The 26,477-nt window shown below is 41.0% G+C and overlaps 1 long non-coding RNA gene across 1 annotated transcript in view; it reads right to left on the reverse strand.

The window, feature by feature from the left end:
* Positions 1-2,864: 2,864 nt before the first annotated feature.
* LOC121035298 (uncharacterized) overlaps positions 2,865-26,477 on the reverse strand; it is a 43,896-nt gene continuing 20,283 nt past the window's right edge. The window contains exons 2-3 of the long non-coding RNA XR_005792838.1: positions 8,284-8,391; positions 2,865-4,098 (exon numbers count right to left, since the gene is read on the reverse strand). This is a non-coding gene — a long non-coding RNA (uncharacterized LOC121035298). The remainder of the gene's footprint in view (positions 4,099-8,283; positions 8,392-26,477) is intronic.

Consider the following 26,477-nt stretch of genomic DNA (forward strand, 5'->3'; position numbering starts at 1 on the left):
TACAAAAATAAGAGTGCATCCTTGATGTAATACATCTCGTGTATTAGAGTTGTTTAATAATAACTTCACTGCGTCTCTCCAGTAACAAAGTCTGGAATTCCCAAATTAGCCATTGAGGGTTTCAAAGAGTTTTCCCAGATACCTTTATTTTCCTTTATTAGTATGCTAGCTAGATTATGCTTCTGTGCTGTCCATTTTGTAGAAAGAAAATGCTTCTGTTACTGTATGGCTAAGAGACCAATCTGTTACATGAGGTGAAATTACCCAAGGTATGCTTTGGCCCCGCACACACGAACCCTTCCTAGGATATTGATTTGATGTGTTCCTAATGACACAATCCACTTAGGGAATGTTCCAGCAGGTTGTGGGAAAGAGACACCCAGAGAAAAGGCCTTTGGTCCACCTCACACCCTGCAGTGGGAATCGGAATACTTTGGTTTCAATTACATTTAATACCTTTTGCTTCAACAGCCCGTGGCCTGCTGTGATTAAATATTGATGCTGTTCTTTCAATTTGGGCTTCTGTTTTACTTTTTTTTTTTTTTTTTTTTTTTTTTTTTTTTACCTTCGCTATTGGTTGTCTCGTCTCTGGGGAAAGGGTGCTCCTAACATTCTCCAAAGAAATTTATATATATGCAGCCCAAACCTTAATATTTTGTTCTTTTAAAGAAATCGATCAAGACATCCTTATAACTGCCATGGCCAGTAAAGATGCTTATTCTCTACCATGCTAACCAAGGTGTGTGTTTAAAAGTGGACTTCTTGGCAGAGGCATGCTCTAGATGGCTTTATATCGATGCCAGCACAGTCCCAGCACGTAGTAGGTGATCAGTAACAATTTAGTTAATTTAATTAAATGAAAAATGGCCAGTGTCTCTCTTCTGTCTTCATTTGTCATTATTCATCTAGAGATTCCACATCATGTAAATCATGGCGAGTCTAATACTTCCATCCTTTTAGAGATGAGATAAATAACTTTTCCAAAATTCATATAAATCGTTATCAGTGGTGCTGGGGCTAAAACCCAGGTGTCCAACCGCTTCAGATCCATACAGCTGAATTCGAAGGTATTTATTTATTTGTTGTTGTTGTTTGTTTTGTTTTTCCTACTGGATATGACCTGTAAAGGGAGGTGCCTCCATACCCATTTGACTAAAGAAACAAAAGGGGAAAAAAGAGGAAGCTCCAGATGCTGTCCTATGTATCTGAAGCATAGATTAAACCTGATTTATAGGGAAAGGCGTGTCTCCAAATAATTCACAGGCACTGTCTGTTCCTAGCGAGTGTAAACAAACCAGAGCAGTAATGAATTCTTGGTGGTTACTGAAGTCAGCCTGCTGTGGAGAAGCAAAATGATTTGCTTTAGTGGATTCCTGATGGGTTGACCAGCTGCCCAGAATTGAGATCCAGTAGCCAGAGGGGTGCAGGAAATGGAGAACTAAATCTCAGCTTCCCACGGTCCATCAGTGTCCCGTGCAAAGGGCAGGTTGGAACAATTTGCTGCCCCAGGGAGATGGTCGGAGATGAAGGTTTGAGAAGGTTGTGCCTGAGCTGGCAATACAGGACCTGGTTCTTAGACACTGAGCCTCGCCTCCTTTGCAGATGTCAGGAGGAGTGGTGGGGGGCAAGACACTCCTCCCCCCAGGCCAGGCATAATTGATGTGTTTCTGCTAAGCCAGGCTCCCTGTCTCCTACATCCTGCATAGGGAAAGGAATACTTAGGGGGCGGTCAGTCTCCTTCCTTCCCCTCTCATCTTTCTGAAGGGAAGCACCTCGTGGAATTGGGAATACTGTAAGAAGGACCTGAGTGTGTGCCCCCATCCTGCTCCTTTCTCTCTGCCTCTTTTGAGTGAATCTGGTGGATCTCAGTGCTGAATGCACACCATCATCATCTAGTGGGGCTTCCAAAACCCACTCATATCTTGGCCCCAGTCCCAGAGATTAGACCTCAGTTTACCTGTGGTCGAGCTCGGGGCACTGATGGCTTTCAAAGTTCCCTGGCTGGCCCTAATGTACAGCCAGGACTGAGAAACAATCAGCTGAGCCGTCCCCCGGAAAAATAAACTCCTCTCTGCCTTTCCTTGTGGCAAGCCGTCTGCACTTGCTGGAGGGATGTTGCAGGCTGAATTTCACCTCCTCAAAATTCTTGCCTACCGAATCCCAGGACCCCAGAATGTGACCCTATTTGGAGAAAGGGCTTTTAAAGAGGCAATTAAGTTAAAATCAGGCCGGTAGGGTGGGCCCTACTCCAATCTGACTGGTGTCCTTATAAAAAGAGAGGATTCAGGACATAGACACATGCGGAGAAAGGACCGCAGGAGGGTGCAGCGAGAAGATGGCCAAGGAGAGAGACCCCAGAAGGAACCAAATCTTCTGACACCTTGTTCCTGCACTTCCAGCCTCCAGAACTGTCAGAAAAGAAATGTCTGTTGTTTAAGCCACCCAGCCTGTGGTATTTTGTTACGGCAGCCTGAGCAGACTAATTCCAGGGCTGTCTGTGATGTCTTGTGGCAACAGGGGTGAGGCTGTCATTTTAGGGAAGGCGTTAGCAAACCCAGTTGCAGTGACACATTTAAAAAGACTTCTTAAGCATGTTTCACCAGTAATAAAACTGACTTCCCCCCCTCCATCTCTCTAGTATGTTCTATGTATATATTTGTTTAAGTTTTTATTTTAATTACAGTTTGATGTGCTATATTTCTTGTTTTTAATTATTTTGTAAGTTATTTGTTTTGACAGAGAGCATGATCGGGGAGGGGCAGAGAGAGAGAGAGAGAGGGAGAGAGAATCTCAAGCAGGACATGCTCATGCTGACGGCACGGATCCTGATGTGGGACTCGAACTCACAAACCATGAGATCATGAGCCGGGTGCTAAACTGACTGAGCCACTCAGGCACCCCTCATTTTGTTCCAAAGTGGAAATGTGGTAAGTGTGGTCAGCTTTCAGTTGAAACCCTGGGATGAGGTATTTGCATCTTTGGCCTAACTCCTTCAGGTGCCATTAGTTATTTTTGCACTTGAGAGCTATTTCACATTGTTGTCGCTTCACATCCCAGAGAGGGCCAAAGAAGCCGACTCCAGTGAATGTTTGGAAATAGGCTCACCCTTTGTGCCAAGGGCCTTTCTTCCTTATATTTAAGACGTGGAGTGAAAACAGAAATAGCTTCTGCAAAGTTGTATTCCATTTATCCTAAAATCTTTAAAACGTCCATACGTCAATATCTACAAAATATTTGCATGAAAAGAGATGCGTTTCTCAGGGTAAATTAAAACCAAAGGGGCTAATAGCATGTGCCATGCTGTTAAATGCTTCAGGAGAATCATGCGTAGTTCTTACCCTGTAGAGGCTTCAGGATCCATTGTAACCAATCACAAGCCCTGAATTTAAGAAGCCACAGTTTAATTGAGGAAGTTATCAGCCTATTTTCTTGGGATGGCTGATGAAACCCATCTTTTTCCTCAATGGAGAATCCCAATGGAGAGCAGAAGGAGCATCAGGAAGGCTCTTTTTTCCCCCCACTCTAGAGCTGTATAAAAAGTATCAGCTTGGTGGGAGATGTTTTCGGCCACCCAACCCACATAGAAAACCAAGAATGATGTGTTGTCTGTATTGAGAATGATTGTAAACAGTGCATCAGCTCATTGCAGCAGTGCTATTCCCAAATTCCGTAAGTGGTCGTGGATGCTTTAACCAGGCAGCACAGCGCAAAGTGACTAATCTTCTATGCAGCTGCAATGTTAATGGGCCAACTGTGTTATTGCACATTTGCCTGGAAGGAACAGCGGTGCCTAAATGGATTGCTATGATTTTGAATACAGACAGAAGGACCCACCACCACGAACCCATGTTAGCAACTGACACACCATACACTAGGATGGGGCCTCGTCGCTATCTTGCCCCTCTCAGCTCCTGGAGGCTGGCAGATCTGGTGCAAAGAGACAGACGAGAAAGAGAGCAACTTGAAAGAGAGAGAAGCTTGTAGACTTTCCTCGGGCATTCAGATGAGGCAACCACGTTCCGGTGTGTACTGACTTTGCCATAAGACAAGCCAATGATCTGTGGCTGATGGTCAGCAGGCATGGATGGATCAGATCATCTGGTGGAAAAATGAAAAGGGATTTGAAGTCAGGACTCCGAATTTGCTGCTGATTCTTAATAGTAACTTAAGCTCTACCCTTGTCTCTTTTTCCATCTTTGAACACAATGATTGTCTCTCATTGACTTCCAGAGAAAGACTACTTAGGCTTAGAAATTAATGTTCTTTGCCAAAGCTCAACAGAGGATGAATGTCAGGTTTGTTCAACGCCATCACCTTGCATGCATGGTGTTTTTTGTGGCCCCAGATGCTAGGGGTGCTGGGGTACAAATGCAGAGTCAGGGTTTATCCTAAGGGAAGGACGGGTTTGGGGAGATTTTTCACTTCCCTCTTTCACTTTGCATCATCCTCACTTGTACCCATCATCATTTTTCAGACAAAATTAGAGGAAAGTAAACAATTGTCTAAGGAAGCCCTCCAAACAAAAGTAAATCAAAGGCAGGAGGATGCTGAGAAACTTGTATAGGAGGAGTGGAGACTATGTCATCTTTATTTCTTGGTGATGGGAGCCAGATTTACCGACTTTAAGTATAAAATGCTGGGAGAAGGATGGGCATCATTGCTTTAATGATCAGAAGCCTTCACCCTATTCCTTGGGCCCTTGATGAGGGAACAGTTAAGATCACTATGACACATTCTGATAGTGAACGAATTTCTCCTTCACAGTAGTTAGCAACATTAACTTTTAAATTATTCAGGTGGCCAGATATTCTTTGCTAAATATTAGTCAAGTTTGTTTTTCTTGACTAAAGAGGTATTTATCCTCTTTTCCCTTTTCCCACATTTGAGCATGGCCTGTATAATGGAATACTACTCAGCAATGAAAAAAGAATGAAACCTTGCCACTTGCAACAACGTGGATGGAACTAGAGGGTATTATGCTAGGCAAAATAAGTCAGTCAGAGAAAGACGTATCATATGATTTCACTCATGTGTGAAACCTGAGAAACATAGGGAAAGGGAAGGAAAAATAAGGTAAAAGCAGTGAGGGAGGCAAACCATAAGAGACTCTTAAATACAGAGAAGAAACTGAAGGTTGCTGGGGAGGGGAGGTTGGAAGGGAGGTGGGTGGGGGGATGGGTTTAATGGGTGATGGGTATTAAGGAGAGCACTTTTTTGGGAGGAGTACTCGGTGTCATATGTAAGAGATGAATCATTGGGTTCTACTCTTGAAGCCAAGACTATAGTGTATGTTAACTAACTTGAAATTAGATAATAATAATAAAAAAAGCATGGCCTCAAGAAGACTTATGGGAAAGTCAAAATGAAGGAGTCTTCCTGCTTTTGGTTTTCAAAGACTAAGCCCTAAGGAGAATGAATGGTTAAAAAGGAGGGAAAACAGAGCTTAAGGGCAATGACAAGAATATTATTAAAAAGATTGGGGTGCTTTGGTGGGTCAGTCAGTTAAGCGACTGACTTTGGCTCAGGTCATGATCTCATGGTTCATGAGTTCGAGCCCCGTGTCAGAGTCTGTGTTGACAGCTCAGAGCCTGGAGTGTGCTTTGGGTTCTGTGTCTCCCTCTCTCTCTCTCTGTCCCTCCCCTGCTCATGCTGTATGTCACTCTCTCTCTCTCAAAAATAAATAAACATTAAAACAATTTTTTTTAAAGATAGACCATGCAATCTGAGATGATAATAAGGGGGTAATCCGAGATGGTTGCAGAAAGGACGAAAGAGAGGGATGAAGAATTAGGTGAAAATAGATAGCTAATAGATGAAAATTCTCCATGACTTTGAAGATCATGAATAGTAAAAGGATGGACGATTTTGAGATAGAGAAATTCGGAGTAATGCCAAGGTCTAGAATGAGACTATAGGAATGAGTAGCTTAAGTAGAATGGAAAATGTCATTGGAGATGATATTTGAGAAACTAGAAAGCAATGATGCTGAAGAGGTGGTCCAAATCAGCATTCATGTTTCCTGGGATACCGATATTGCCCAAGGTATGTATGAAGATGAACAACCAGGTTTTGGATCCCTCAAAGACTGTGGAGTGGGACAGATAGGTTACTGTGCTGTATGAATGGATCCAGTATCTCTTTAAGAGATCTGGTTATTTAAAACTTTCTCCATCAGTTTTCTTCACAGTTTCAGGCTTTTTTGAAAACTGCATACCCCATCTTCTTGCTTTCATAATCTGAAGAGTATAAACACAAATCTTAAGCCTTTTTAAGCAACAAGCTGTGAAGCCACCCCTGTATTTCAGCAGTCTGGTCCTTAACAGGAGCCCAACAATGTTGTAAGATGGGGGTCCCCAAAGTAGAGAACCACAGATACAGATGATCACTCTGACTTACTGAATTCGTCTTTCAAATGCTGCTGAATGAGAGAGTTTTAAAATCTATCCCATTATTAGCTCAATATTGATAATTTTTTGAAGGTCAAAATTATTTTATTGTGTTCTATTTTTAGTAAATTTAGTGATATTTTTTGTATTGATTTACTGGTATGGTTGTTTGTATTTTCCAAAGATGGGCAATGCAATATCTTGTATCCCTCATGCTTTTCTTCCAATAGGACCTTGACATCCTCCCATCAAGTGGTGTTGTCTATGTCTCTTCCTTTGAAGCTGGGAAGAACTTTTTGACTGCAACAACTAATAAAGAATATACTACAGAAGTGATACTATGTGATTTCTGAGGCTGCATCATAAACACGTAATGCACCTCCAACTTGTTCTCTTGGAGCACATGTTGGAACTCAGCATCCAGGCTGAGAAAGAGTCTAAATTAGCCCATATGTAGAGACCACTCAGAAAGGCCATGTTGACAGTTTACCTGAGGTCCCTGCAATCAGCTAGGATCAACTGCCAGACGTGCTTGAAAGCCCCCCAAACCTTTCCAAGCTCCAGCCAACAACTAACCCAAAGTCTTTGAATTTTTCAAAATTGAGGTCCCACATGTCATCCATTGTACAAGCCATTTCTGCTATTCTGTGTCCAAATTCCTTACCCCTAAGTTCCATGGGTATATTTTTTAGAAGTTTTTAGTTGGTTTGTTGCACAGAAATAGATTACCTGAGCAATGGGGAACTAATAAAAGTTATTTGAGTTAAAGTGCATAAGAGTCTGTATGTGCGCACGCACTAAAAAGTAAGCCTTCTCCTGATTTAATCAAACCCATACCAAACTGGCAATTAACTCATTAACCTTCAAAACTGTCAGGGTATAGGTGATGTCCTTAGGATCCATGGAGCCAGAGTTAGCATGAGTGCAGTTCTACAATAGAGAATAAAATTTAAAAAGATTGTGCTGGATTGCACCACAACATTGTTTGCTACTCCTCTTCAGATTCTTCTGGTACTTTCCTTAGTTATTTATCCTCAGCTTATTTTTGTAGCAAAAGATCTGCCTGACTCTTGTCAGTTCCTAGGTAACTTTTAGCCTTTGTATTTCTCCGACAACTCCTCCTTCTACTTCTGCATGTATCTGATTTTATTTTTGTCTTTCTTCATTTATTTATTGCATACATCTGAGTTTAGATCACAGGCTGGATATCATGCTTAATATTTGCTTCCCTGGAACCAACAAATCCTAATGCTTTCTGGCTTTTATTCTGTCAAATTTCTATCACATCACACATGACTAAAACTCATTTTGTCACAAAAATCTCAAATATTGCTCCAGACCCAGATTGGCCCAATGGTGAATTCTACCAAACATTAAAAGAAGAATTTAAACTGATTATCTACAATCTCTTCCAGAGGAAAGGGGCACAGAGGATAATTTCTAACTCATTCTATAAAATTAGCACTACCCTTATACTAAAACCAAAGACATTACAAGAATAGAAAACTGACAGCAAATGTATCTCATGAACATAAATGCAAAAATCCTCAATGAAATATTAGCAAATTGAATTTAAAAAGGCGTAAAATTACGTACTGCAATGGGGTGAGGTTTATCCAAGTATGCAAGATGCAAGGCTGTTTCAATGTTTGAAAATCAATTAATATAAACCATCTCATCAACAGGCTAAAAAAGAAAATTCACATGATCATATCAATAGGTGGAGAAAAAGCATTTGACAAAATCCAACATCAATTCATGACGAAAACTCTCAGTAAACCAGGAATAGAGGGGACCTTCCTCAACTTAATAAAGATTCTAAAAAACAAAACAACAACAACAGACCTATAGCAACAACAACAACAACAACAAACAAACAAAAAAAAAACCAACTTACTTAATGGTGAGAATGATACTTAATGGTATTCTTTCCCACTAAGATCAGGTTCACATTGAGCATATCCCTTCTTGTCACTCCTTTCCAACTTTGAGCTGAAAATTTTAGCTGATGTGATAAGGCAGGAAAAGAAAAGAAAAAAACATACAGGTTGGGAAGGAAGACATAAAACACTTATTTCACAGATAACATGGTTGACTAGGCAGAAAATCCAACAGAATCCATTTTAAAACCTAAGACTCAAGGTTAATAGGTAAAAGTTAATCAGTTTCCTATACACCAGCAATGGACAAGTAAAATTTGAAATTAAAAAAAGGAAGACTGTTTACATTACCACTGCAAAAAATGAAATACTTAGATGTGTATGTAACATAGTGTATATAAAATCCATATAGGAAAACTGTAAAACTCTCATGAGCAGAATCAAAGAACTAAGTGAATGGAAAGATATTCCCTGCTTCATACAATGGAGCAAAGATAATCTCTTCAACAAATGATGCCGGAACAACTGGCCATCTCCATGCCAAACAATGAATCTAGACATAGACCTTATATCCTTCACAAAAATTAACCCCAAATGGGTCATACTAAAGGTGTAACATAAAACCATATAAATCCTAGAATGTAATACGGAAGGAAACCTGACCTTGGATGCACTTTTAGGTACAACACCAAAGGTAAGGTCCATAATTAATAATTGATACTCTGGACTTCATTAAAAGTAAAATCTTCTGCTCTGTGAAAGAAAATGGGAAGAGAATGAAAGAACAAACCACTGGGAGAAAGTACTTGAAGGCACATCTGCTAAAGGACTGCTACCCACAATATGAACTCTTAAACCTGACAATGAAAAAACAAACAACCCAATTAAAAAAGAGCCAAAGACCTTAAATGACACCTCACCAAAGAAGGCATACAAATGGCAAATAGCATATGAAAAGATGCCCCACATTATATGCCCACAGGGAGATGAAAATTAAAACTGCAATGAAATACCACCACGCACCTATTAAAATGGCCAAAGCCTGGAACACTGGCAACACCCAATGGCAGTGCAGATGCAGAGCAAAGGAAACTTGCATTCATTGTTGGTTGGAATGAAAAATGGTACAACCACTTTGGGAGACAGTTGGGCAGTTCACTGTATGATCCAGCAGTCATGCTCCTTGGTGTTTACCCAAAGGGGTTGAAAACTTCCATCCACACCCAGACGTTCACATAGATGTTTGTAGCAGCTTTCTTCATAATTGTTAACCCTTGGAGGCAACCAAGATGTCCTTGCATAGGTGAGGGGATACATAAACTGTGGGGCATCCAGACAATGGGATATTATTGATCACAAAAAAAAACTGAGCTATTAAGCCATGCTAAGACACAGAGGAGAGTCAAATGCATATTACCAAATGAAAGAAACCAATCTGCAAAGTCTATAAGACTGTATGATTCCAACTATATGACAATCTGGAAAATACTAAACTGGGGACACATCAGAAAGACTAGTGGTTGCCAGGGGTTGCGGGGAATGGGAGGAGAATGAATGGGCAGAGCCCAGAAGATGGTTCAGGCGGTGAAAATACTCTGTGGAATACTGTAATGGTGCATGCGTGTCACTGTACATTTGTCCAACCCGTAGAACATACAACACCGAGAAGGAGCTGCAATGTAAACTACAGACTTCGGGTGATTGTGATGTGTCAGTGTAGGTTCATCACTTACAGTGAAATGTACCATCCTGGTGGGGGATGTTGACATAGGGGAGGCTATGAATGTGGGGGGGGGGGCGCTGAGACATGGAAATTCTCTGTACCTTTCCCTGAATTTTCCAGTGAACTTGAAAGTGCTCTAAATAAAAAGGCATAAAAAGTCAAATATCTCTATCTCATTTTGACCTTTTATTATAACCATCTTTACTAATTATGTGTGTATGTGTGTGTGTGTGTGTGTGTATCTCAGGGCAACTTTGTATGTAAATGTATAGATCACACACAAAGAGACATGTGGGTTTACTTGTTTTATATCTGCCCTGGAGTATGTCATTGAATATATAACACAAAACTAAAATTATTTGGAATGGATTATAATATCCAGACTGTCTTAGGAACACAGTCTCATATCTTATCCTCAGAGCTTAAACGACTTTCCAATTGTCTAGTTTAAAGATTTTATACTAACATTTAAATATATATCCTCTTGACTTGCCCTGAATGGATGCAGAGAAAATAATACAGAGAAAATGATCACAAAACCTGCTCATATATTCAAGCATTATTCTTTTACAGGCTTAAACACTGCCATAAAATGTGGCCTCCGAATGCAGAGCATATGAAAACCCAGTTGAAGAATTCTTTCCTATATTGTATTCCTACCTTGGGTACATATAATGCTGCAGATGTATTTCCCAGTCATACTTTCCTCCTGTCAGAATCTGTGCAAAACACACTTGGTCATTCACATTTCTTTTGCAAACAAAACGTAAGAGAAATAATCTTTTCTCTCCTCAGTAAGAAGTGTATCACTATAGCTATTAATGAGCCGCAAAGACCAGACCCGGAGACAAAGCTTTGTATTTTGACCAATATCTTTTTGAGAAAATCCCTAAGAGTTTTTGTGTGCCTGTTTGTTTTTTGAGGGTAGACGTGCCTGTTTGTTAAGAGTAGAAGTGTCTGTTTGTTTTTTAAGGGTAGACGACTGTCACTAAAAGGAATAAACCCTGGCAGGAGAAATGGATGAATATTTCAACCTGGTGCTATTTTGCTTTCGGCCCAGAAAGGCAAAACACATTTCTGCTAATAGATTTTTTTTTCTCCTGTCACATGTACTGCAGGTTATAGAACGCAAATTATGGTAAATCTCCTGCTCTTTGCATTAGACACAAATAAACAAAAAATGCCAACCAAACAAAAGAATATGATTTATAATTCTCTATAATTGCATCTCTTTCGAGCAATATATAATCATACTGCCTCTCTCATTTTACAGCTTAGGAGGGATGGGTGAAAACACTTTTTTTTTTTTTTTACTTTTGCTGATAAAAAATAATAAGTAGAATAATAAAACCCATCCATTTTCCTGAGTGTATTGTAGAGAAGGAGCAAAATTCTCTGGCTGTTTATTAATCAGTTGGATTTGTAAATGCAGAGTATTTGACTTAAGCTCAGTCTGCTCCCAGACAAATATCCCCACAGCATGTTATGTATTAAACCATTTTTCTCAGATTAAAATCTTCCAAGTGGAGCCTCCAGTGCTGCGATCATTCAGGATCCTGAAGGCTGACTGGAGACTTCTTTTCTGATGGAAAGGTCATTTTCCTCTAACTGCCATTCTCCCTGCCTGCCTCAGGCTCATCAGATGTCCAGAGTTTCCCTCTCTGAGCCTTCACTCTGAACCCTACCTAGGAAGAGAGTGTTGTGATTTCAACTGCCAAAGGGACTCTGTTATCTGTAGGAAAGTTGGGGGCCAGTTGAAAACAGGATCCATTTTTTGTTTAATATTTTGTAGCATATTCATTTGTTAGATTTTATTCAGGGATTTGATAGGTTGCTTACTTTACGGAGTATTCAATCTATCAACATATCATGATTCAGCCTTTCATCCCTTCATTCCTTCATTCATCTGATTCACCCAGTCAATCAGAAACATTCGGGTGCTTACTGTATGAGAGGTCCCATGAATATAGCAAGCAAAAAGATAGACAAGTTCTATATTCCCTTGATGTTTGGTTACCAGCAGGGGAGACCAACAAACAAACACATGGATAAGTAATACTTTGTGTTACAGCAAATGTAAATTTCCAGAGATGGCAAAGGGTTTGGCATGCTCAGAAATAAAGGGTAGGCATTGCAGCTGAAGCATGATTAGTGACGAGAAGAAATTCGAGTGGGGAAGGAAAAAAAAGTTGGCCATTGAACCAAGTTTGGATTTTATTAAAACGAGATAACATTGAGAAGCTTCAGTCCAAAGAGTGATGATGTGATCTGATGTAGAGTTCTAAGCAGTCACCTTGCCTCCCATGTAATGATGTAATAACATAAAATGAGATCAGGAAGATTAGCTGGAATATATCATAGCAATCTGGAGGAAAGGGATGGTGGTTTGGACTAAAGCAATGATGAAGTTACAGAAGACTGAAATATATTTAAAAAAGTAAAATCAATGGGATTTGATGATGGAAGAAAGGTAGAGAATAAGGGCACTGGGTATTTATGGATGGTGTAACAGTGGTATTTGGGTTGCTGCACTGTGATGCTAATTTTTAAAGTTTATTTATTTTTGAGAGAGAGAGAGCATGAGTGAGGGAGGGACAGAGAGAGAGAGAGAGAGGGAGTGAGAGAATCCCAAGTAGCCTGTGAGCTGACAGCATGAGGCATGGGGCTCAATCCCATGAACTGTAAGATCATGACCTGAGCTGAAATCAAGAGTCAGATGCTTAACCAATTGAGCCACCCAGGTGCCCCATAATGCTATTTTTTGATAAGAAAATCTGGACGGAGGGCAGGAAGAACATATTTGAGTAGGTTATCAAAAGTTCTATATTGGAAAAATTCTGCTAAATATACCTATTAAGATGCCCAAGTGAAAAATGTACTTGTAGATATCAGGATGGAGATTTATACATTGGAGTTATCAACATAGACATGATATTTAAAAGCATCATGCTGAGCACCTAGGGTGAGAATGTAAATAAAGAAGGGAAGAGGGTTCATAACAAAGATCTAGGTCAACATGTGAAAGCTATATGGAGAAGTAGCAAGCGAACAACTAAGCAGAGAGGTACCAGTGAAGTGGGAAACAAATCAGAAGAGTGTGTGGAATCGTAGAGAATAAAGTATTTCAAGACGATAGAAGTGCTCAACTATATCAGGTACTAAGATCTGGCAACAAGTGCTCAACGGCTTTCAAAAAAGTCATTTTAATGAGGTTGGGAGGGATGAGAGTCAGACTGGAAAGAGCTTCAGAGTAAAATGGTAGAGTTGTAGACAACTTAAAAGTACAGATCCTTTGTTTAAAATGGCCAAGAGTTCATACTTTGTACTGAACTGTATTTGGAATCTAGGTTGCAGTCTCTTCAAAATGTGGATATTGATATTTCTTACATTCTAAAATTTTTTTTAATGTTCATTTATTTTTGAGAGAGGGAGACAGAGTGTGAGCTGGGGAAGGAGCAGAGAGAGAGAGAGAGGGACACAGAATCCAAAGCAGGCTCCAGGCCCTGAGCTGTCAGCACAGACCCCGATGTGGGGCTTGAGCTCACAAACTGGGAGATCATGACCTGAGCTGAAGTTGGATGCTTAACCGACTGAACCACCCGGGCGCCCCTCTATAATTATTTTTAAACTTAATTTAGGTAATACACCTAGAATGCTTTTGATAGTGCTTGAAACAACACAAGTGCTCAAGAAATGATGTTGAGTTGGAACTTTTGACTGAAGCACTGAGATAATGACAGAAATTCCAAAGTAAGATGCCAGTGCACTATAAGGCACACGCAAAGTAGGATCTCTCTGAAAACGTGTTATGCCTCTTGAATTCCCTTCACCCACAGACAGAGTCATTTCAAAGGAGTCTATTATTTGAGAATTTTTGGTGAAGACAATTTTTGAGGGAACCATGGAAATGCCATGAAACCTCCTGTCAGCCTACATTTAGAGACCTTGAGAAGGCGCCAGTGTGTCTTTGGCCGGTGTGGTGGGCTAATATCTGACTCACACTTAGATAATCTGGAGGATAGGAGAGGAAGGCTAGTGAGTTGCTTTGGATAAGAAAGAGCTGCAGGTGCCACTTGGGGTCATGGACTATCCTGTTGGCTCCGCAGATTGAGAGTTAATCTGGGGCTGTTTAAAACTCTAAAAGGGCATGGATTCCAAAGAAAAAGTCTGTGTGGAGTGGACTGGTGAAGTTACCTGGGCTTAGCAGGAAGCAGCAGCTGGGGGAATAGAATGCATGGTCTGTACCCTGGGATTTACAGTGTAGGAGCCCAGCAGGAGGAGCGCTCGGAACCCAGGGAAACATGCAGAGTCCAGAGAATTGGCTTAAACATCTGCCACCTTAAGACAGATGAGTGAGAGGAGAACTTTTCAATGCTTATAAGTTTATGACTCCTCTCTTCTTCCCGTTCCCTCACCCAATCCCCTGCAGAGTCAATGGGAAACTGAGCAAAAAGGCAGAAGCCAGTGGTCTATCCTGCCTTCCCAAGTGTCAGGTCTATCATCTGCCACAGTCAGCAGGGTGGGCAGAGGAGGAGGAGAGACAAGAGAAGTCTGCCCTTGGCATGAAGACCAAAGGGTTGATTATATCAGATTAGATTTCTGTGACTAAGTTGACCAGTCTCCATCTTGGGGAGCCTACTGTGAACACATCTTTCTCAGGGGTTAAGGCATCTCTGGCAGTCCAGGCTCCAGCAACCGTGTCCCATACAGCTGAAGAGTGTTGGGTCTGGAGTAGACTGCCTGAATTAGGATCCCCCACTTGCCAACTGCGTGGCCTCAACTGGGTTATCTCTCTTCTCTGTCTCTAAGGTTTTTTCATCAGTAAAATGGAGAATGATAGTATTTTCCACCTCTTGGCCTTTTTACGAGGGTAAAACGAACACATGTGGAAAGTTTAGAGCAATGTTCATTGAAATAAATAGCTGATAAATAGTATCTATTATTAGTTTTGCTGACAGGGTTTGATAGAGACGTGTTAATGAAACATCCTGGCCTGTCTAACCACAGTAATACTCTGAAGAAGATTAGGCACAGAGTTCAATGAATTAAAGTCACAATGCTGGATGATACAGAGCTGGCAACCAGTCTGGGAATAGACCACTTTTATTAGGTGCCCACAGTGGGCAGATAGTGGCTTGTGGGCATTCCAGGACTCCCGCATCTCCCCCCCATACTCAACCCATCCCTATCCTCAAACCCCGCTCTAGATCACATAGATCAATTCCAATTTCCTTTCCCTTCCAGTACATTTCCACAGTCACTCAGACTTTGTGATTCTAAACACCATCACAGCCCCTGATTCGGAGGCCAGGCTCCTTAAAGATACAGACCTGAGACCATGCCTATTTAGCAACAGGTATCTCAAATCACTATTACATGCAATTCTCTGACTCCCTGTGTTTGTTGACTCAGCACACAATCCCCCCCCAAACACTTGAGCGTCAGTAGAGGCCAAGGGCGAGAGTAGTGGTTTGGGAATTCAATTCCCCTTCCATCCCTATAAATAGCTGCTTTAATTTGAGGCTGAACCCCCTTTCTGCAGGAGCCTGGCACTCTCACTGCTTAGAAATCAAGGATGTCAATCTTCCCTGCTGTCAACCTTTAACCAGAGTCAATTGCACAGGTGCTTGTGTTGCCCACTTCAGTGTCCTTGGGATATTTCCTTTCTGGTTTGTCTGGCCTTGGCTAAAAGTTCTGGATTCACATTCCAGGCAACATTAAGTTGCCTTTCCCATACACGTTCATGCTTACAAACCCTTGGAGTTTGACAAATTGTTTCAGTTCCCACCAAAGCCGGCTAGCTTGGCAAATCCATCAGACCTGCCAACATTTCACAGAGTGAGTTTAGAGGGGAAGATATCTTGTCCCAACTGGTAACTCCACTTATGGGCAGAATGCCCATACATTTGTAATGTTCTAAGTCACAATGAGCGCCTAGCACACTGTGGGCAATAACGGTGATAATGATGATGATGATGATGATGATAACGATGATGACGAAGGTCGGGAAATGCTCTGAAATACATTTCTGAGGCATCATCCTCAGCTATATATTAGACTTTTACTCATGGCTCGGGCACATTGTGTTTGATAGCTACTGGTTGATGTAAATACACTTGGTACAATAATTCACCAAATTCGTTAAGTGCTAAGCCAAGAGGGGATACCAAGATGAACAACCCAAGATTCTCATCCTGGAGAGATGTATAACCTCAAAGATATGATAAGCATCTAAGTGGCTAGGAACAAGACTTGCGTAGAACCAGAGCCATCAGAGTTCCAGGTGAAGACTGTGAGTTCAGGGAAGGGGCGGCACCATGACTGGTCTCCAGAATCAGCAGAGCCTCTTCAGAGAGGTGACATTGGAGCTAGACCTTGGAATCTTAATCTGGGATGGAAGAGGATTTTAGTGGAGGGACAGGCTTCGTGAATGATCATTAGGAAGTTTTTTCTCTAAAGGGGCAGAACAAGTTGGAGTGAGTTGAGGGTCGTTAAGGAGAGCAAAAATAAAGGGCCCCGTAGTCCGAGAGGAAACACTTTGCAGTCACTGACAGACTATGTGACGGTAAGTCACCGAAAGGCACAAGACCCAGCCTCATCTATAAAAATGAAACGTTGAGTTTCAGTGTCTTGGGTCTAACCATTTTTTGTTTTGTTTTGTTTTGCCTTGTCAAATGGTGTTTTTTGTACTCTGTAGTTGTGAGGGATGTCTATACAGTGGTTACAAGAATATCTTCTTTATTTAGTAGAGAGAAGTTCCTACCCCCTCTCCCGTAAGCTGCAATATTTGTCCTGTGCCAAGGTCCTAGATCTGAAAGAGCATGAACACTGTAAGGTTGGCTTCAGCAAACCCATCTGACATTACACTCTCCAGTCAGACCTTTATTGCACAGCAGGCCAACCGCCAACCTTCTCCTTGGTTCGTGAAGGATGTCACTCTTCTTAACCACTTACTGCTTCTCATGCCAGTATGATTATTATAACACCCACCCCATCTACCTGTCCCAGGGGATTCTTCAGGCTGCAACTCAAATTTCACCTTCCTCATGAATCCTCACTTATTTCTCCAGACCTATGATTCATTCCACATCTGATTACATGGGAGAAGCTATTTTCAATGCCAGACAACTGAGCTGTGGGAATTGTCACTGCTATATTCCATTCCAGGAAAACAAGTCCCACCCACCCAACAGTCAGTGGGCCATAGCCACATTTGCTTAGTGTCAGTAGTGCCTTGCTGAGTTCTAGAACATCGCTATATGAATGTTCACTGATAAATTCCTGTATCATAGAAATCATAAGATTTCCCCAACTTTAAGTGCAGATTCAATAAGCAGGGAGGTTCCTTCACATGGGCATGCCGCTCTGGAGAGCTGTCAGCCACTTTTTCCAGGGACAACTTCAGATGTTTGAATCCATGGGAAGAGAGGAAAGAAAGGAGGGATCAAATTCCTCAGGAAGTTCTTCCTGGTGTCCTAATGTCATGTGACCTTGCTATGTGGAGATACTACTATTCTGACCCTCCGTCCTGGGTGGTATCTATTCTGAGGATTTAAATGCACTGAAAAGAAGCAATCAATAGTCCAGCACTTTTGCAGATTTTCAATTAATGAGAATCTACTTTGTCAAGTTCATTAAATGAGTTGTGGAGAAGAGGAAGGCAAGAGACAATTAGACAAAGTAGTGGGATGTGTTAATTGAACATTGTGTAAAAAATTCAAAAACCCAGAATCTGGAAGTTTTAGGACTCTACTAGGAACTTTATCCTCCTCATAGGGCGGAAAGACAGGATGGCTTCTAACAATCCCTGCATGAGTTTTGTGCCTGGGGAACAACAGAACTGTAGCCCTGAAAACATTCAATGCTAAAAAAAATTACCTTTAAATTTTTTCATACATATTTAAGAAGGAATTAGCTCCCCTGAATGAGGCATAATAAGCAGTGAAATTCAGCCACGGAGTCTTGGCCCTAATTTATGCTAAGTGGACAATGATTGATGTCAAATTGCAGAGGAATACCTAAGAAATTACCTACCACAGTCACAGAAATATCAGAAGAATTTATCATAATTAATGGTATTGCTCTGAGAACCAAAGGAAGGGTGAGGAGTTTGCATTTCTTATAAAGTGCTGACTATATTATTTGCTTCAGGTAATAATTACAGCACCCAGGCTTGCTAAATGGCAATAGTTAACATGCAGAGGTGATAAACAAAGCTCTGGCAATAGGCAGGCTCAGTTTAATCTTCAACCTGAATGTGAGCTGCCTGTTTCTATAACATATAATGTGTCAGTTAGCTCAACCCTCTTATGTTTTGGAGGACCAGAGGTTAGCAGGACCAAAATAATGCAAATCCCTAATTGTATCCCAGTCACGTGTTGGGGCTGTTCTAAAGAGATCTTTCAAATATCAGAATAAAGTGACAGCGCAAATAATGACTTTGGATTTCTAGAAGATCTATCACTCAGGACCTCAGAGCTTTGCATATCTGGGAGATGGCACACATTTTTCAGATGCAAGCAAAATGAGAGAAGGTCACTGGCATATTTTGATTTCTACTATGTGTCATCTGAAGTACTTTGCATCCAATATCTTATTTAAAACTCACAGCCATCCTGTGGCAGTGGAATTATTCTTTTATTGTACAAATAAAGAACTGAGGCCAGGGGACATTCCGTGAACTTGTACTAGGTTACATAGTCAATCATTGGCAGAGGTAGGATCAGAGCCAAAGACTGTCTGGGTCCAGACCCCAGGATCCTTCCATTCCCCCATTCTAGAGAGATTAGCTGACAGCCAAGGGCAGGGCTATTGTTTCCTTACTCATACTATTCTTTGTTACTCTATTATTTCTGCCCTTACTCCTGAATTATGACAGAGCCTTGCAGAAGTCATCCCTATGCTACATGATTCAGTGCCCTTCTATTTTAAATGTGGAGAACACCCTCATTCCAAATATCGGAAATGCAGCAGAGTAATTTTGCCAGAGCACCGTGGTAAGATTAATACTGTACTACTGCATTGCGTGTATATCTAAAATTTGTGTGATATATAATTTGAGATTTCTTTCTTCAGGAGTGGTTGATTTGCATTGATCCATTCACATTTTCCCATTTTAGAGACATTGGTCAGATAAATACTTCTGGCTGTTTTCCTTCATGGTTATGGGTGGAAGGACGTATGTTTCTATGGCTAGAACGTTCCTAGGGATCAGGTTGGAGACCTTCACTGGCCCTTATTAACCTCACTAACTCTGATAGGTATTGGGAAGAGGAGCTTCTGGCCTAGGCTGAAATCTATCTTGGGACTTTTCACTCCAGGGGCTGAGGTCTACCCACTGGGTGCCGATTTTAGGTGGAATTAGTCACAGCTCTTCCAATATGTTATTCATTCATTTTTCACAGGCAGGCTGCATCATATTTAGCAACAAACATCTCTGTATGTGTGTGCATGACCTGAAAGTCTGGTGAGGCCCATTGTTTCTTCACTGTACAGTTCATTTATCCTCCAAGGATGCTACCATATCCTGACAACTGCCAAGGCTCTGGGATTGCTTCTCTGTCTGCCGTCAGAGCACTTTGATCATTTGCCCACTGATGACTTATTCTGTCTGTGCCATTGTCTTTCCATTAAACTGTGAGTTCCTTCAGAATAAGAGTAGCCCCTTTTCACTTTGTTTATTGCCTTCCACATGATCTGGCACCTAGTAAACATTCCATAAATGGCTGTGGAATGAATGGAAAGGGACAGGCATGGTTGACTGGATGTCACTGGCATCAAACCCATGAGCCTGGCCTTATTAGCATAGTGCCCTAACCATCAGAGCTAACCAGCCATGGCCAAGACACATCAGTCTAATTCCCAGGAAGAACAAGTTCTGAGCGCAACTCCACAGATGTCAGAAAATTGGCACCCTGTATAAAGTTAGAATCCATTCACTGCAGTAAAGGGCTGCCTTGCGTTTCCCCTGCTAAGTGTACATTGGTGTGAATAATGGGTAGAGATAACTAAATGAGAAAGTAACTTAACTTTTAAGGTTTTCCCCCCTAAGGAAGTGGTTCTATTATTTTAAGAGCTGCTGCTACTGTCATCCTGACTGTTGTTTTGTTTCTCTTGTAGATGTCACACAGCTCCTTTAATGGAGCGTATACGAGATACAGAGAGTTGATAAACCTAATGACCAGGAAAAGCACTGTTGGCTTTCTTGACTTTGGACTGACTTCCAGAGCCTAGAGCCTGAAGAAAGTCAGGCAGAGTTTAACTTTATCCTTAGCATAACCTTGCCAGTAGTTTCTCTAAAAGTTTGGAATAAGGGTTGAGGGAAACAGAGACCTCCAGTGGACATGACATCCCACCAGAAAGGTATCCAGGCATGCTGAACTCCCAGAGCTTACCTGTGGATTCATCACTCCCTGAACGAAATTGTACTTGATGTTCTGTTATCTGATAACAGGAATAGAACTCTGGGGGTGGCGGGGGGGAGGGGTGCAGAGAGCACAAGATAATGTTTGCCTATGAACTTGGCCAAATCTGCTTCTCATGAAGGAAGATCAGTTGAGAAAATCTTACAAAATATAGTGGAAGGACTAGACAGACTTTGCATATGGTATTAAATTATGTCCCTACTTCTTGCTCTGTGGCTTTAGGTAGTTTACTTACACTCTCTAAGCTTCAGTCCCCTCCCTTGTAAGATGGGAAAACTATCTCTGGTTCTAGGTGGCAGTAGGAATAAATAAAACAATGTATTCAGATTCATACTAAATGTCTATCATAGAACAAGTGCTCAATAAATATTTAGTTTCTTATACATACCTCTAGTTACAAACACCCAATCATGTATCCTTTAAACCTGGAATAATTGCCTGCTTCTGACCTCAAATAATCTCCTCCTGCTTTTATATATGATTGGCTCCTATCAAACTCTACAAAAGAAGAGTCTCCTCTGGGGAGTTTTTTGGCCCTTCATACGGACTTGCTCTTCTTTTTCTGATCTAATCCTAGCTTTGTTATCATAGTTATATTATCATACGCATGGCCATGTATTAAAACTGCTTATGCATCTCCTTTATTTATTGTGTGTTATTTGAAACAATAGCCTCTTGTTATATTCTTCTCTGTGACCCAAGGTCAATAGCAGAGGTTGAGTTAGGAATACTGAGTCATAAATAAAGGGACATAAAAAGGAAACTCAGTATTCTGGTTGTTTTAATTCAACATGGGAAAACTTGAAAAAGTGTAATGCTTTTGATGAATCCTGAGATGGTATCTTGGGGGAGGGGAGTATTATAAGAGGATAACGTGGTGGGTGGGAGCAAGGGCAACCAAAGCAAAGACAGTATTTCCATGAAATTGAAACTCTAAGGAACAGATGGCACTTTCACTACTGAAGAGAGATATTCATTCATATCAGGCATCAGATTATTTTTTTAAAAATGTACGCCCGTTGGTAAACTAAGAGATATAATTTTAAAGATATGTCCTTGAAAAATAACTCAGCAATAGCTCAGGGTAATTAAGTGAGCCTAAGAGAGGAGTATAAAGCATAAGGAATGAGTTAAGTAGGTTCCATCTGTGATTCAGGTGATGAGGTTGTGTGGAGAGAAATAGGGGGTCCATCTGGGGTCCTGGGGCTTTGTATAGGAGCACCATTGTTTTATGAAGAAATAAACACACCTGTGCTCTGAGTTTGCCAGCAAAGCCAATCTGTTTCACATTTTAAACTCAGCTCAATTATAAAATCAACGGATCCCTCTAGAACAAAAGTGTGTCAGGGCGACATCCCCCTTCTCCAAATAAGTGTAAACAATCCAACACTAACGTCCAAGCTAGACCTTTTCTTGAATGCATGTGGCTACAGAGCTTGCCAGCCTGGATGGTGGCATCAGCATCTTTACCTGGTTTCTATGTCATCCCACTGACCAATACCTGGTATCCTTAGTAATGTAAAATATGTAGCAGTCAAAATAAATTAATTAAAAGTTTTGGAAATTTTGAATAGTGTTACCTTTGGCATCCTGGAAAAGTAAAGGCAGGCAAAAATCATGGTATGAATATTTTCTATAAAAATAAAACAAAAAGAAAAAAAAAAAAACAAGTCCACCCTGTCATTTTTCTGGGCTTTGTAGAGTATACAAAAGTTATTGCATGTGTGTGTGTGTGTGTGTGTGTGTGTGTGTGTGCGCCTGTGTGTGTGCCTGTGTACGTGTAAGGGCAGTGAGCTTGGTGGTAGTGGTGTCTGGGCCCGGAACTGTGTGCAAATACCGCGTGTTTATTCCAGCTTTCATTTAGCGGAAGCTCAAAAATTTTTGATGTTAGTTTTTCAATGAGTTTTTTATTTTTTAGGGCAACTTAATACTGTTTACTTGTTTCTCCAACCTAAGGTGGCTCTTTAAAGGTTAGGTCTCGGTCTAGTTCACTGGTGAGCCCCTAATGCTCCATACAGAGCCTGGAACATAGTAGATAGCCAAAAATTGATTACTGATATATATTTTTTAATGTTTATTTATCTTTTGAATGAAAGAAAGAGACAGAGTGTGAGCAGGGGAGGGCCAGAGAGAGGGAGACACAGAATCCAAAGCAGACTCCAGGCTCTGAGCTGTCAGCAAAGAGCCCAATGTGGGGCTCAAACCCATGAACCGTAAGATCATGACCTGAGCCAAAGTTAGATGCTTAACCACTGAGCCACCCAGGGGCCCCTATTACTGATTTATAAGTAAAAGACTAGGGGAGGGGAATGAGAAAGAGAGGAAACATTGACAGCTAAAATCTTCAGATAATTCCTAAAGTTTATTTGAACCCTTAGGAAGAGTTATTTGGCGGAAATTTGTCTCTATGTGCTTTATGATCCAGGACGAGTATTGAGAGTCTACAGTGCTAAGGTGGCATTCAGACTGATTTTCACTGGTATACAGTTAGGTAACCTCTACTGAGCCCTTGTTAGAATAAACATCCACTCTACTTCTATCTCCTGCCTTTGTAAGATTCAGACTGTGAACTAACCACTCTATTTCTCTCAGTTTGAGCCTCTCAGATTTCCACTGATCTTTCCTGCCCACGATCGTCTTCCACATTTGAAACTACCTAGACGCACCAGGGCATAGAGTTACATGTCTTCTTCTTCTCCTTCTCCTTCTCATTCTTCTTCTTCTCCTTCTTAATGTTTATTTATTTTTGAGAGACAGAGAGAGACAGAGCATGAGCATGGGAGGGGAAAAGAGAGGGGGACACACAGACTCTGAAGCAGACTCCAGGCTCTGAGCTGTTAGCATAGAACCCGACGTAGGACTTGAACTCACAAACAGCGAGATCATGACCTGAGCCAAAGTTGTACGCTTAACCGATTGAGCCACCCAGGCGTCCCTAGTTACATGTCTTCTTTCATATAAGGCATGTGCATTCCAACATTTTAGAGACAATGCCCCCTTCTCTGTTGTATATAAACCAAAGAGGTCACTCCAGAAATAGACATTTCAATTCAAATTACGGAAAGGGAGGTTAATATTCATTTGCACAGTTTAATATATCTCCAGTTATTGGCTGATCAATTGAAGGATAGTCAGATATTGCTAGAAGTACCTATTCAGACTATTTTTGGAATTAGAAAGTCAAAGAGTATGAGGTCAAGGCCGGACTTCCTCGTCAGCCAAGTTGTTTGAGTGTTATCATGAGTTGTCTTACACAGTAGCCAGTAACCATATATGGCTATTAAAATTTCTATAAATGGATTAAAATTAAATAAAATTAAAGATTTAATTTTGTAGTCTCATCAACCACATTTCAAGTATTCAATAGGCACATGTGGCTAGAATCTACCCTATTGGAGATGGCATCAATAAAGAACATCATGATTCCACAAAGTTCTATTGCTTAGTGCTGTAGAACCTATGTCCTTTGGAAAATTTTAAAGACAGGTTACCTTTAGGGTGCCACCACCAGGGGTATCTGTATGTGTGCATATGTGTGCGTATGTGTGCGTATGTGTGCGTGTGTGTGTGTGTGTGTCGTGTGTTGTGTTTTGTACTTATAGCATCACCAGAAATAATGAACAATTATTTTGCTACTTGTAGATGATTGTTTCATGATGTTTAAGACTTCTTGTGATTGGGGCTACTTTTGAAGTGGTGCATAAATGATGGAACTATCCAATGCAAAGGTAGAGAGTTGTGATCAAATGAAATTATGCTTACTGTATTTTTTTCTTTTGGATCACTCTGCTGTGCTTTTCTTTCCGTTCAAATATGTGTGCATTGTTGGGTCTTGAGACAGAAATTTCATAAATTGTAGAGCTGATCTTGCCTTCTCTGTTCATAGTAATGGACGAAGAAATGGCAGGCCAGTAGCAGGCATATCTTGTGGCAAATGCAACCTGGATCATAAATTGTAAGACCTCTTACGTATGAGTAAAACTCTGGTGGGGTCACATTGCCCAAATGCTTATTAAACATATAGAACCAAAATGCCTGTGAAATGTTTAGCTATATACTCAGCTCATGAGTAACCAAGAGTTGACATTTCTTTTTGTCTTACCTGTTCTCCTTTTGCCTTTTTCCTTCCTCCCTCTTCCTAGCTTCCTCCTTCAACCACTAAACACATATTTACTGAGTGTTCATGAGCTTCGGGGAAGGGATTGGTGAACAAACACAGTCCCTATTCTCCTGGAGTTCACAGTCAGGGAAACAGACAACAAAAAATACTTACACAATTAATTATTCAAGAACATTTTGATAAGTACAATAAAGGAGGAATGTAGGATGATAACCAAACAAAAAACCCTGATAACAAGGAGACTTGACTTGGTCTGGACTGTGGAGGTGGAAGAATAATGAATCTGATATTTGGTTTCCCCTTTGTTAATTAATTCTTCCCTCCGGGCAGGCTAGGTGAAGTATGTTGTATAAACATATGGCGTTGCTGGTATTTCTTTTATGGTGTCTAAGCCTCTCTGAGACTCCTGGTCCAAATTTCAAAGCTGGTCTCATGAAACTGTTCTCAGAGCAAGAGTTAAGAATGACTGCAGGTGGGAAGAATAGAACAGCTGGGAATGGATCAGGAGTAGGGGTGCTACTGTGAAAAATTTTCTTTAACACAAAAATAAATGTATTCTACCAAGGGCTCAGGAGGGGAGAGGTGAGGGCACACACATATTTCTTTGTTGGCATTAATGTTTTCTTGGCAGCTTTGTTACTCTGGACCCATCAGTGTCAACTCATTGATCCGACTTAGCTTGTTGGCTCTCTCCACTGGATAAAAAAAAAAAAAAAATGTTGCTAAATTATATCAGATCCTATGATAAAATATATTCAGCTGTCCCCATAGCTGTGCACTTGCCCTGGCTTCTGTGGTTACATTAGAAGTTGTGCTTTTTTCTCTATTCATCTCTTTTGTCTTTCTCTGCTATTGCTCTTTTTATCACAGCATCTGTGTCTTCTATCTCCGTCCTGCACAAATTCTGACTGGTGATAAGGTACGGGCTGTTAATTGCTGATGCCCGTGAAATTCTGAACGGTTGCTTATTACAGGGCTCGGGGTCTTCCTTTGATGACATTTAAGAAATATGATAATGAATTAAAATACGTGTACCCGCTTTATGATTTTGTGTGTGTGTGCACATATGGCTAGTCTTTTCTCAAATGCGCTCACGCGATGTTACTTTTGGAATGCGGTTATCTCCTCAAAGTGGCTATCAAGGGAATTAGGACTCAAATTAAGGATTATTAAAAAGACATTCACACTGAAATATGTTATTACTGCAAAAGCTGTTCTTGCATTAGCAAAATGAAGTTAGTGAAACAACGGGCATTTACAGCTGAGGCTCTAAATCAAAATTCTGCAAAGCATTCCTATTTTTCCACCCCAATAGCATCCTCCCCTCCCCAGTCCTGTCCCCATGAACTTTGGCAGGGACCTCATTTTGTAGAAGCACCAGGCAGGCTTAGAAACCAGTAGAGTGTTCAGCTATTTCTCACATTTGCCCCAAACACTGGCTATTTCCTTTTTGGCTTTAGGGGAATTGGCTCAGCAGGAACTTGAGCTCTTGCACACTCGGTTTGGGAATCTGGATCTATTGCAATATGTCCCATCAGCTATTTGCTTTGCAGTGTAGTATATGTTGGATCTACTAGATGAAAAAGGCACATAACTGATTTTCAAGAGCAAACATCGCACAGCATTTTCGAAACACAGTCTTCCTCCTGTGTTCCTTAGCTCACTTGTTGGTTCAGATATTACTGGATGATTCTGTTGGCAATTTGGGCCTGGGCCTGGATTCTTCTCTCTTCTTACTTTCCCCTTGCAAGCAATATCACAAACCTAGCAGACATAACACCTTTTGTTAACCTCCTCAGTCTTCCTCCAATTGCTCCCTCCTCTACTGCTCTTCAACTCCATCCCCCTTGGTCTATGTCCTGCTGTCATCATTTCTTGTCTATATCTCAGCTGTGGTCACCACCTTCAGTTTCATCCTTCCCATTCTGCTTCTTTTTTTCTTGA

Source organism: Herpailurus yagouaroundi, unplaced genomic scaffold (assembly GCF_014898765.1).
Source record: "Herpailurus yagouaroundi ecotype Mexico unplaced genomic scaffold, PumYag 161, whole genome shotgun sequence".
Taxonomy (NCBI): domain Eukaryota; kingdom Metazoa; phylum Chordata; class Mammalia; order Carnivora; family Felidae; genus Herpailurus; species Herpailurus yagouaroundi.